The 14,040-nt window shown below is 37.0% G+C and overlaps 1 pseudogene; it reads right to left on the bottom strand.

Moving 5' to 3' along the window:
- Positions 1–12,400: 12,400 nt before the first annotated feature.
- On the bottom strand, positions 12,401–13,235 carry LOC149147210 (uncharacterized; annotated as a pseudogene).
- Positions 13,236–14,040: the final 805 nt, after the last annotated feature.

Below are 14,040 nucleotides of genomic sequence, written 5' to 3' on the forward strand. Positions count from 1 at the left end.
TTTATCTTTGACTCTCAACTTATTGAGGGCCTTGAAGTCGGGACACATCCGCCACTCCCCATCTTTCTTGAGCACCATGACCACTGGGGATGAATAAGGACTAATGCTGGGACGAACGACACCTGCTTCCAACAGTTCCTTGATGATTTTTTCTATTTAATTCTTTTGGGTGAATGGATATCTGTATGGTCGCACATTTGGGGATTGGGCCCCTGGAACCAAGGTGATGCTATGATCATGTTCCCCTCGTGAGGGTGGAAGCTCATGAGGCTTGTCAAAGACCGTCCGATGGTTATTTAAAATCTGTTGCATCTCAGGATGAATTGGCAGAGACATGGTTTCGACTACCTCGATGGCATTAAATTGAGCTACCACTCCATGATGGCCCCTTTTTAACAATTTTTCCATCCTATGCAAGCTGATGATAGAGGGGGCTCCCGCCTGGAGTCCATGGAGGGTATGTGTGGAGTTGTTCTGCTTAAAACTCATATATAACTCCTGGAAATCCATTGTGATTGGCCCAAGAGTCAGAACCATTCAACGCCGAGGACAATGTCGCAACCCCCCATGTGTATGGAAAACATGTGGGTTTTCAACTGATAATCCCCCATTTGAAGTTTGACATTTTCACAGCAGCCTTCACATTTCATTGTGCCCCCATCCGCAATTTGGACTTGGAAGTTAGAAACTACTTGTACAAAACAATGCGCTGCTTCTGCGATTTTTTGATGGATGAAATTATGGGTACTTCCACTATCAATCAAGACTACTACTGGGCGATGTTTAAGAAAACCCCGGATTTTGAGAGTTTGAGGGGAAGAAATCCCTTCCAACGCATGCAGCGAAATAACTGGTTCATCAGAGACATTCTCCTTTGGGTTGTCTTCTTCTAGCGCCTCATGTTCCTCAAGTGGTGGATCTTCCTCTGTTGAGCTGTAGTTAGTGGCATCTATTTGAAAAAAATTGGGCTCCTTGCATTTATGACCTGGGGAGTATTTTTCATCACAGTAGTAACATAGTCCTTGCTTCCTTCTTTCCACCATTTCCGCAGGTGACACCTTTTGTACCTTAAGTGTTTGAGTCGTGTTGTGAGCCTATGGGGGACGACCTTTAGCGGGGAAATTTGGGCGACTGTATTGGGCTGCTAATGCACGTTCCACCTTATGAGCTACCTGACAAGCCTCCGTCCACGTGGGAGGGTGGTGAAGTAGAACTTGAGCTTTGATAGCTTCTTTAAGACCACTGATAAAACATTCCGTGTAGAACTCATCTGTGAGACCCCTAGTGCGGAAGGCTAAGGCTTCAAAAGCGGTAATATATTCATCCACTGTACCCGTCTGTCAGAGCTTAGTGAGACGACCCAAAAAAGAGTCTTCCTGTTCAAAGCGATCTCGAAGAGCTTTGGTAAATTGGGTCCAAGTCCTAAAAGGTCCATTGCAATGTTGATGCCATTCCCACCATTGCCACCGTTCATTGTCCAAGTGCATGCTCCCCAACATAAGCTTAGTCGCATCATCTGGGATATGATTCAATTTGAAATACTGCTCCATTTGTGCTAGCCATGCGGACGGGTGAGAACCGTCAAATTTATGCATATCCAACTTGGGAGGATGCTGACTGGGTGGTGGATGGGTGTGCCAGACGTGAGGAGAGTGGCTAGACTCACCCTCATTGTATTCATTTCTATTATACTCCTCCTCGTGGGCTTGCTCCTTGCCCTTCGGAAGTAATTGCTGTATCTGGATACTTAGTCCTTGAAACTCACGTTGGAGGGATTGCACGGAGTCTTCCAGTTTGTCCATCCTTTCATTTGCCATCGCTTGAGCTCTAGTCTCTACCATACACCAACCTGATGAAAAATTGGGACCGCCGAAAAAATTTGACTAATAAATTGAATGGTACCACCTTGCTCAGCTCGTCGTCCTGATTCTGATGGGCTAGATCACCAATAAGCGCCCCGGAAGATCTCAGACTTTTTTTTTTTTTTTGAAAACTCCTAACGGAGTTTTACTCCTTGATCAATACTGCAGTCGCCAAATCCTCAAAATGTCAATGCTGCCAAAAGTCCTGCGAAAAGTATACCCCGGTATAGGAACCCTTCACAACAACTCCGATCTGGTGGGTCTGAGAGATCTGAATGGCGGAACAACTGCTGCGGCGGATCTGATGGATCTGCGGGACTGATGTCTGCTGCTGCTGCACCTCTTTGCACACGCGGATCGGGAATAGATGATGTGTGATCCCCCGATAGAAAAGGAAACTATGGTCGTGAGGAGTGTCAGGTGCTACAGATCGCAATATACATAAGGGTCTGGCAGTAGTACTCGACCCAATGTTTTAGGGCTCTAACTAAGGAGGATCGACCGTACCCTTAGCCGTACAACCCGACTTCCCTATCGTACGGGCGAGTAATCTCTCCGAGTGCTGTTCTCGGTGTACTGTAGCCACAAGACGACCGACGGTTTATCTATGGCGAGGTTTCAAGGGAGCCTAGGGGGCTTCCGATATACCCAGAGGGTACGTGGAAGATAGTCCGTGCGCGGTTCTGTCTAATGCGCTACTACTCGAAGGGGTACTCACAGGGGTTACAAGGGAGTCCAACAGACGTGACCACCTCTTGTATTTCCTGCGTGCATGCCTCCCCAAATCCGCAGGTTTATGCGCTTAACGACAGATCCCGTGGTTTAAAGACGCTGGAACACGTCTCTAGCCGATTTTTTTTTTTTGCTAAGAATTGGAGATCCCACCGGCCCTGGAAAGTGCTCTGATACCACTTGTTATGCTCTTAACCTGCAAAATGATACCCAAATACAGAATATGCGAAGAAAAGATACCCAGAACACAGAATAGCAATGATTTTATTATTCAGAGAGTAATGTTCACTTGCCTCTTCGAGGGGGCAACCTCCAATAGAGCAGAGCTCGACTACAAAATAAGACACAATGCTCCTCACAGGGAGTCTCTATCCTTTATATATGACTCATACATGCAATACCACGGGCCAATACCATGGGTTTTATTAATACCATCTATCTAATACTACGGCCCATTTGCAACTAACTGTGGTCCCGTCATTAATTGCGGGTTAACCACTTACACATATTAATATGGGCTTTATTGACTCTTGACTATGACGTGATCCCATGACATAAATAAGGGGGTTAGGGTGGGACCCTAACACCACATGCACACAACACTGCATATACAACATGTACATATCATCATATGTACACAACACCACATATCCAACATGTACATATTCAAAATGATTTATGCAATATTCAATATTTTATATACAACATATTAGATTTATTTTAAATCCACATTTATTAAAGGTTGAGAGGATCAAAATACCATGAGTTTGTAATTTACAAGTGCAGATCCATTTTAATCACTGATCTAGGAGAAGCCAAGAAGGATCAAAACGTTTGATGTGCAAACCATTTTCATAGTGTAAAAATTAGAAAAAATGCACCTCCAAAGATTGTACCCCTCTAGAAACATGATAGATAATGGTTAAGAGGAATCTCTCTCTTTATATATATATATATATATATATATATATATATATATATATATATATATATATATATATATATATATATATATATATATATATATAATTTTTCATTTTTTAAATTGTATTTTTGAATGTATAAATGGATTCAACCCCTTGAATTCATGGAATAAAATAGGTTAAACATGCAATTCCAACAAATATTTTATGGAATCAAAATTAACCCTTAATAAAAGGATCAAAATGTAAAATAGGTTGAAATGCTATAACATTAAGAATTTAATTTTTCCATTAATTTATATAATTATTATTATTATCCAATTTTAAGGTCATGACTAAGCGAGAGACCAAATTGGTGTATGAGACCCCCTTGTTTGTGGGAAAAGGGACCCACCTCCACGCAACAATTTGACTTCTAAGTCTACAAAGATATACATACTCTACCCCCCTCTGGTTTTGAACATGTGACCTCTTAGGAGGAAACACATGCTCCAAACCATTAGGTCCACTCAAGCTGTATATAGACAACATTATTATTAAGTATGGGGGTTTTTACGCAGTGCATTATATTAGATATCATTTTGGGATTCAACTGCGTTAAGTAAGATCATTCACGTATGACCATTTCCATGAGAGGTAGTCGTAACTGACTAATTTCTCATGATTTTTGAATAGTTCACTTAGCACTCATTGCATCGGGTGATGCTCATATTATTATTATTATTATTATTATTATTTTAAACTATATAAATTGTTGACATTGAAATAATTACTTAAAAATAATTTTAAAAGTTGATATATGATAATCTTATTTCATATGGATATAGAAATATTTTATTTATAATTAAAAGTGAGAGTAAAATGTTTTACCATATCCACAACCAATAAAGAAAATAGAGTTACAGTGTGACTGCGTTTTATGTATCTTTGTTTTTTATTTTAGTGGACACTATTTTTTAATTTAAAGAATATTTTATTTTTATTTTAAAAGGGGCACATGTTAACTCCACTTTGACCACTATTGGGTGTGGAGCCTGATTATCTTCTTTATTCAGAGGTATCACCACATTGGACCCTAGTTCATAATGTGGCGGCAATGCCGCTCGTAATATTTGTGCTGCAAGGGAGGTCCAGGGGGGTGGTTGCAATATTCTGGAGCCCCCCCAGGCGGGGGATCGGGTGCAGTGCTCCCAAAGCTAAAAATAGATGTAAAATTTCCTTGTAAAATGTTGTAATTTCATAGTCAATCTGGGTCATTCATCAAGTGGATATTTGACGGTATAAGTTATGTTTAATTAAGGTTTTTTTGCCCTAGAAGGCAACCCCTTGCTATATATGAGGGAATTGTATTGTGTCTATGCAGATCTGTATTCTAAGTGAGAAAGAGAGAAGAGATTGTGTGAGAGCGAAAAGGGAATTACAATGGATCTGTTATAGGTTGTACCTATTCAGTTTACTGGATAATATAAAAGGAAGGACTCGATGTTTCTTTGTGGGCGTAGCCCAAATTGGGTGAACCACGTATATCTGTGTCTCTCCTGTTTTATGTGTTTTCTTTGTTTATATTTCTGCAATATATTCTATGTGTTCCATTGCTCTATAATATATAATTTTCTAACAACCATGGATAGAATTACACATCATCTTGAAGAATAAGCCTCTTGGGTCAATAATTTTATAGTTAAAATTGTAATTATTAATTTTATTTTTGACTAAGTTAAATGTTTATATTAACATTACAACATCTTTGTCATATTGAATTGGGAAACTGCCTCTCTACATAATTAAAAAATACTATAAAATGATTTATATAATATTCAATGTGAAATATCTATATATATGTATATGTATACATATACATATATATATCACTTCCTATTGCATAGAAGCAAAATATAGTTAATTTATAAAAATATCTTTGAACCTTCCAACATTTGTGATTTCTCTAACCCTAAAAAGCATTTTTGTAACATTTGAAAGCAAAGCATTGTTTGTATATAGGCATGAAAACTAATTCTCTCTTAAAAAAACTATGTTTCATGCTATAAAGGCCTCTCTGAAACATAACACCAAAAGAATGAATAAACAAGGACAGTTGTTATGCAACAAGCCCCTGCCAAGCAGGGATTGTATCTCGCCTTTGCATGCTTTCTACTCGACAAAGGGTATGTTATGGTTTCATATGGTTATACCTATGGAGGTTTAATTTCTAGTGTATGAGCTTTATATGAGAGAAAGAGAAGGGATGAGTGGACTAATCGAATAAGATAATCATTTTACCTACCGGGATTGACTAGAAATAGTTAGGGCCTAGAAGCTACGTTCTGCGAGAGCTCTACTTAGTGCAACTAGAACTCTTGTAAGTGCAAGAAAAAATAACAACCTTATCAACTATCACAATGATAAATAATTCCATCCTTGTCTTCCTTTTTATTCCTTGTGATACCTTATTGTATTCCTCGATATATCATATGGATTTACTATAGTATTGTATAGTCTTTTCACTAAATATTATGGCATTCTATTTGTATGTTATCCCATGCATTAGTTTTAGTGTGAAAAGTTGATGTTGTGCAAGATCGAGGAGCACTACTATTGAATATGAATGATGATGACAGTCTCGGGAGTTTTCTATTCCATTTATGGATGAATTTATAAAAAAAATTGTTGGCTTCAATGAGATAGTAATAGGCGGAATTATGGACAATTGAATCAATAATTAGATAAGATTAAATGCAATAGTCATGTCCATGCGCATATCACTAGAAATAGGATGAGAAATGTGGTAGGGAGTAATATGTACAAGGTCCAGGAGCTATTATAAAAAAAAACAAAAATCTTGTTCATTTTCTTCTTGCTTTTAGATATTAAGGGTCATTTAGTAAAGAAAACACAAGTATTTGTGTCTAGTTATTAGAAGTAAATGATTTAAAACAAAATATCTGAGTCCAAGACACTTACAAAAGAAAAAACGAAATTTAGTTATGCTTTACGATACACAATGGAAATAAAAGGAAAATTTACAAGAAAGAAGAATCCTTCCTTTACTCCCGCCTTTCCCATGGATACTTAAACTCTTGGGTAAACTGCTAATGGATCTCCTAGGTTGCTTATGGATATAAAATTGTGACTAGACAAGATGTTGCCTATTATGCTACTAGGGTAAACTGCTAATGGATCTCCTAGGTTGCTTATGGATATAGAATTGTGACTAGACAAGATGTTGCCTATGATGCTACTAGTGATTCACCTCATGCTCAATTTGCTAAATTTGGTTCTCGAGGGGCACCGCTACCTTTGTTTACGCCTTTGTAGACCTTTTTCACCTATCTTATTTGTTTTACTTCAATTCAACTGGGTCTTGTTGTTACTCATGTTGCTATTGAAATTTTGGCTTACTCAACGTCCATAAATTTTGGGTAAATGTAAGTCAGTGAGTACCTATTTACTGCTTTCAAGAATTTGTAGCAAGTACTAAATTTAAATCTCGTTTAAAGAAAGCAGGATAGAGGCATACTGTAGACTAAAATTTATCTCGTTAAAATTGTTATATGCATGCACCTAGCTAAACTGTAGATGCACTCAACACTCGACATATAACAATTATGAACGATAACACTTAACACTTGACATATAACAATTATGAATGAAAAAAAAATATTGATGTTAGCTACAGGAAACTTTTGTGGAAGATATGGAATTAAATCGCTTAGTGAGGGCAGAGGTAGACAGTGAAGAGGTTGTTTCTCAACTTGCAAAGAGGCGGCAAATGGTAGCTAGACATTTTAGCTACATAAACACGAGTAATACCTTTATCTTCTCACACAAAACTATCATTTCACAAAGACTTTTGTATGATTAATCAGGTAACGTAAGCAAGCTTATGCTTTTCTTTGACGAAATTTCAAATTTCATGTGCAACTCACAAAATATATAAGACCCTTTGACCTTCCTAGATTTTGTATACTGTGGCATACTTACCATTTCACTTGTTTCGTCGTGTTTGTAAATTTGGACCAGAGAGCTTTTTAGTTATTGTGAATGCAACATGTAACCACAAGCACATGTAACAACAGGGACAATTTTGAGCTTTTGAGCATCTGTGCAAACATTTGTTAGTAATGACAAGTGGAGTATGGGCATGAAAAGTGTTTACAAAGTATTTAAAGATGTGTGATCCGTGTCTAAACCCTTGAAAACTTTGTAAACATAAAGTTGTGCTCTTAAAGTTGTGTTCTTAATTGGTAAACATAAAATGTTTGCAAACTAATGTCAGCATTAATTAATTGAAGCCCAAATTCTATTATATCAATTGGTATTTATCGTAAATTTCAGTAAGTCTTACCTTGATATGAGGCCAAATAAGACCTCTAAGTTGTGTATTTGTTGAAATAATAGTTGTACCAAACTTACACGTTTACCAAAAAAACTTCATAAAATATAAAAGATTGGACTAAATTAAATTTATTAATTGTTTACCAAAAAAATTGTAAAATATAAATAAAAAGCATTAGATTAAATTAAATTAATTAACTTTGATTTATTTGCAGCGAATAATGAAAATCCCAAAAACGATTACAATAGTCCTTGCAGCTCCGAAGGGGCAGGGACTAATAAGAACAAGTTACTAAAACCTAACATTGACAAGATATTTTATGAAATTACGTAGACTACGTAGATTAGATATCACCTCACTTGCGATTAAGGGTTGAAATTAAAACATATTCACTAAAGTAATTTACTTTAATTTTCCTAAGTTTACTTTAGCTCAATAAGCCAACATAATAATTATATGTGGTTTTCCTCATGTTTTCCTAGGTCTAACTTAGGCTAAGTTACAAAAACAACCTTCTCACACCATACCAAGTATTTAAGGAGATCTTGCAAAACTTCTATGTGCCTAAGCACTCAAGCCTCTAGATAAATACCTGCCTAAGCTACAAACATCAACAAGTTGGAGCCAAATTTTACCCACCAAAAGTGGGTAACCCCTCGGAGAAAAAAAGTATCCTCATTGGTCAGCCAACTAGCCAATAGTCCTATGATGATCCATAGATAGTGTTACTTCAAATCTCTCCACCTGTGCTCTAGTTAGTTCCCTTTCCCATCTAGAATACTTCTATAATGAAGGTAGGTCATTTATCAAAAGGTACACTAATAATTTCTATAATCATGTGCTTTCATTTAATGTTTGGGGCATATAAATATGGACCAAAATCCATGCTTGATGATTTAGCACCTTTGATTGTACCCGTGTTCAAACACTTCGCTTAGGATATTATTATTTTTCCTTAGTCTATTGTGACCTCCCCTAAGGCCCTTTTCTTTCACTAATAGGAGGAACTTATTGATATAGCATGCCTAAGGTGATTTACACTTTTCACCTTGTATTTATCCCTTACATCCACTTCGATTGTTTGGGTTGATGGTCATTGGTCATTGGGATTATAACCTATATCCACGTCTTTGTTTTGGGGCCTAGAATATTTTCCCTAAGAGGTCGATGCAACTAAAAGAAATATAAAAGCATATGAAGCCACAAAAGAAATAAGATGAAAAATGCAAAAGATGGTTAGGACATATATAAGCATGTGGGTAAAATCCTAGCATGAGCTCTACCCCCCTCATTTGTTATCACCTGATTCCTAAATATTTCATTCTCTATCTAAACGAATGAAGTTATGAATGTCCCAACACTAATGAGAAACAAACTGCTAGATATTTAAGGGGTATTGGAAAAACATCAAGTGATATATGTCACCTAAGCTATGGAAAAAGAAAGACACATCATTAAAGTAAAAAGTGCACCAGTGGGGTAGAAAAAAAAATTGAGGAAAGGGATAACTCATGCCTCCATAATTGACCCCTCTTATCATCATTATACTCAATATTTTGGATATCCTTCACTTGGTAACATGGTTGTCAACATATTTCTTGAAGTCTTTCCCATTTCATAACCACATTCATCATATGTACCTATGGATAGATGGGCCTACTTGTGAAATTCCCTTCCCCTTAGGGGATGGATGCACCTAAAAGGGATAATTGCATGACTGTTCCTAGAATAAGCTGGTAATTATCTTACACATCATGAGCTAGAAAGACATTTGAAGGAGAGGCTTCTATGATGTATTTTTATGCCCCTAAAATTGAATATGGTCCACTATGATACTTTTTAATTGTTTTTTCCCTAATAATGTTGATCTCACTTGGTATCATGGGTATGTCTCAGATGGTTTGTCACACATGTAGTAGAGATCTATTGAGGCATGGGTTGACACATTTCTGTCGTGGTGAAGAGGATGTATAGTCCAACTTTGAGAGCACATATGACACTACAACCATAATATTTCCCTTCCTAAGATGAGAATTGGGATTTGAGGAGACTCCACATGGTTGTATGCCCCTTAACCCACCTACAGATGCTAAAACATTGATCCAAGAAGCCAAGGCATTGGTTTGATTGATGACATGTCAATATGGACCAAAGACATTCCCATGTTGGCATTGAACTTGCTTAATGGACATTTCCCTATTCCATAGCCCATATGATTATGAAGATCACTTGAGATGGTTTTTATGGGGCTATCACACACTATTTTGATACCAACATTGATCCTAGGTTTGCCACATGACCCATGCATGCCCTAGGAGGGTGATGCAAGCCTTCTTAATGATGATATCTTGGTGGAGAAGATGTTACTTGAAGATGTAGACATGCATTTTGATGATGTACTCTTTGTCACTTTCTTGATGGAGATCTCATTTTTGGAGGATGATTTGATGTTGGAGAGCTTTTCCTCCCACACATGTGGAGGTTTTATGAAATTTTTATAATGATTTATCATTTGTAAAGCTATCTTTAGGTAATATTTTGACCTATTAGCCTAGTTGAATGCTTCAAGCACAATTTTACGAACTTTTAATTATAAATTGAATAAAAATGACTTGTTTTCCCTCATATAAATAGGGGGAAGTCATTTTCATTGGATCATCACACTATCTCATCTCTCTTCTCTTGATTGAGTGGACAATAGCTCTTTTCTCTTTTTCTCTTAGATGCAATGTCTAAATGATGATGTGAATTGTATGGGGAGGATATCTTTGCATGGAGAGACTATCTTATGTATTGATGAAGTGGTTCTTTCTTAAATTGTGTAAGTTTAATGCTATCTTCTTTCATTTTTCACATTATTGAATGAAATTAGGGTTCCTCTTGTACCATACAATGCAATATATTTTATGAGATCTTGTTTCTATGTGATTATACAGAAATTTCCATTCAAGAATCCATCAAAATAACTTGTTTCGTGCATCTTTTGATTTTAAATATCCTATGAAAGAAGTCGCTAGGGTTTCTAAGAGAATAAAATTAGGCTTCCACCCTCTTTATCCAACTTCTTCCATCATTTCTCTCACCCTAATTACTTCATTGCCCAATTGAGCAGATGCACTTAATTGTTGAATCACCTTGAAAATTTCTTGTTCCTTTATTTCCTGGTAACTAAGGTTAGGATTTGGTCTAAATCTACATTTTATGGCAATTTTACATCTATATGTTACTATTCTATGGATAAGAATTACATTTAATAAATTTTAAAAGGAAAATTCTAGCATTAATTGCATGATTTACCCCTAAAATAGGGTTGACATCTCGTTATTTATTGTTGTTACATGAAAATACTAAATTTGACCTATCCCTTGCTTACCTCTTTAATAGTATTTAATCATTTGTTGATCTTATCAGTTTGAGGTTATTTCTTTGTTGTTATATGCTATTGCATGCTATAAACTTGCATACCAGAAAAACCATAGCTTATAATATTTTTTCCTTAGTTTATTGAGGTTGGTGGAAAGTGTGCTTGAACATTTGTAATTATTATCATGGACTTCAAGGGTTTTTTGGGTACCTTATCCCATAAGAATTAGACTCTTATCACCTTTGAACCCTCATTTACTGAAGACATGTCTAGGGGATTTATCTGCAAGCTACTTCAAGAGCCATTTAGCTTGGAACCCTAGTCATCTAACCTTTGAAGTCTTGCTAGGGAATCCTACCTTGTTGGGATCACATCCAACAAAAAAGTAGTAGGAGAGAGGTCATTGAGGTGAAATTGGAAGCTAATCTCGTTTTTTCCATAATACTTGGATTTGTTGGACACCTAATCCTCAATGGGTTAGTGTGGAAGCCGAATAGACAAAAGGAGTCCAAGAGACCTTGGGATGTGCAACTCAACAGTCAAACCATGTACTGTAAATGTATACCACTTGTTAATAAAAATGTATTCTCATGTTTTATCTTTCATATTATGTTACTGCCATGTGTGTGTAACATGGTATCAGAGCCAAGTTTATTCCTGCCTTGCATAATTACTTTGAGTCATTTCTTCTATGGCCTTTATGTGTAGGTCATTTCTGCCATCACTTATGCATTTCATGAATATTTACTTAGCTAAAGTCTAGCTGCAACCTCTATGATTTCTCTAGCCCTATTTTTAGCATTCCTAAAATTAGTTGTAACTCCTTGTATCAGTTTTTCTGCCATATTTTCTCTCTGGGCTTTGTGCGCTCTCTGGGCTCTCTGCCATATGGTTTTTTAATCATTGTCTGCACCCTCTATGCTCCCTGGGCTGTACATAATTGTCCGACTGCATTTTCTCTTCGCTCCTAACAGTTGGCACGCCCGTTAGTGGTTTGGAATCTCTGACCAAATATGGGTATCGAAGTATAGAAGTTTAAAACGCAGCCAACATATGATCTGTAGCACAAACATTTGGAATATGGCTTAATCAGCTCATGCAAGTGTTTCATCCAAAGTGGAATCAGGTTTTCAATTACCCTGGGAACTATGCTTACCTTATTTCATATATCATGAGATACTTTTCAATATGAAGAAGCATTGTGCTGTGTAACAGTACCCAAACATGCTTTCTCAATGGTTCCCTTCCTATGTGAACAGGAAAATATCTCTCATTCTTGATTGCCACTGTTAGCCAATGAACTGAAAAGTTCGTTCCAATTTTGTACCCTCTCTTCCCCATTAACCACTCAAATATAAGTCCCTATTTTTACGGGGGTGTTGAGTGACTCAACACAAATTGCTGCGGCATCTTCTCTGCTAAGAGTTCCATTCCCAGCACAACCCTCTTTGAAGTTGAAGCCACGCTGATTGCCAGGCTTATCTTGCAATGAACCTGCTCTCACTATTGTGTATGGAACTCCTGAGTTTATAACAGCTATCTCATCTGCCTCAGCTAACCTTTTAGCTTTTTCATTCATAAAAGCTTGAATGTCGCCACCACTTCTAAGCACAACCAACTGAGATAAGAGAATGATATGTTCTATTCCTTTCAGATTTTCATCTTCTGCTAACATGCCCATCTGGCCAGTTTTTCTATCACCATCCATAACCAGCACCGCATCTCGAACTTCAAAGACAGTTTCCTTGATATCTATCCTCCTTGTTGCCGACAAGTCCATCTCTTGGAAGCTGATCTAGTGCCCCATACCATTTTCTTAGTTTTGGTCCTCCTTCAATGTAATCCAGCAAACATTCTCCAAAGGAAAGAGGTCTAGGCTGCTTCTTCTTGTTGTTGGATGAGCTGCTTGCCACCCATAACGTTTTGGCATGGTTAGTTCTACTTTGTGCAATTGTAAACTCGAATTCTTTACATTTTTGTGGAGGAAATGAATGCATGTGATACAGAAACAGAGCCATGTTTTGAAATGGGATTGAACGATTATGTTCGGGCACGTTTATGGAATTTGGGTTGGAACGAGGTACATATTCAATTGTAGAGTGTGATTTGTGTTTCTGCGTTGAAGAATCTCCAACATCATTGTGCATGCCAAGCACTTCTGTACGTTGAGATTTTGAAGGTATTGTGTTGCAATATTATTTCAATTCAAATCCCTAGAAGTTGTTTGTGAGCATTGTATTTGGTTCTGTGGTGAGTTGGACACTGTTCTAGAAGAAAGAAGGAACAAGTTTACTGCCTGCTGGTTGATTTACCCCTTGTGAGCTGAGTTTAGCAGAGTCAAGGGATGCATTTATTGACTTGTTGTAGCTTATACTGAGGTGCGGATATATGTTGAAGAGGTAGCCAAAAATCCGCCAGTAACTTACTCAAATCTGGTATCTCCAATGCTAAAGCGAACCGTGAGTTAATGCCATCATAGACAGTGCATATATATATCATATTTTGTTTGTGTACTAGCTCTCCGCTCTATCTATTAAAATAGTTAAATGGCTTCTAGCATCTACAACATCATTGTGTAAACTATAAACATGTATTTCATTGAAGAGTGAAGAAGTTTGTGCTTGCTACACTTGTTATTAGTATTATTTATGCTTGCTGGGTCTAAAGTTGATATTAAATTAATATTTTTATGTTCTTCCACAAGTATTTGTCCCATCATATTATGTATTTACATGAGCCAACAACAAGGAATGCACCTACAGCATTTGATACACAAACTGTTTGTTAAAATACTACAGTGGACCAAACCATACAAACTCAGGA

This window comes from Pinus tabuliformis, chromosome 9, assembly GCF_031772625.1.
Source record: "Pinus tabuliformis cultivar Carrire ecotype Pingquan chromosome 9, CPIR1, whole genome shotgun sequence".
NCBI lineage: Eukaryota > Viridiplantae > Streptophyta > Pinopsida > Pinales > Pinaceae > Pinus > Pinus tabuliformis.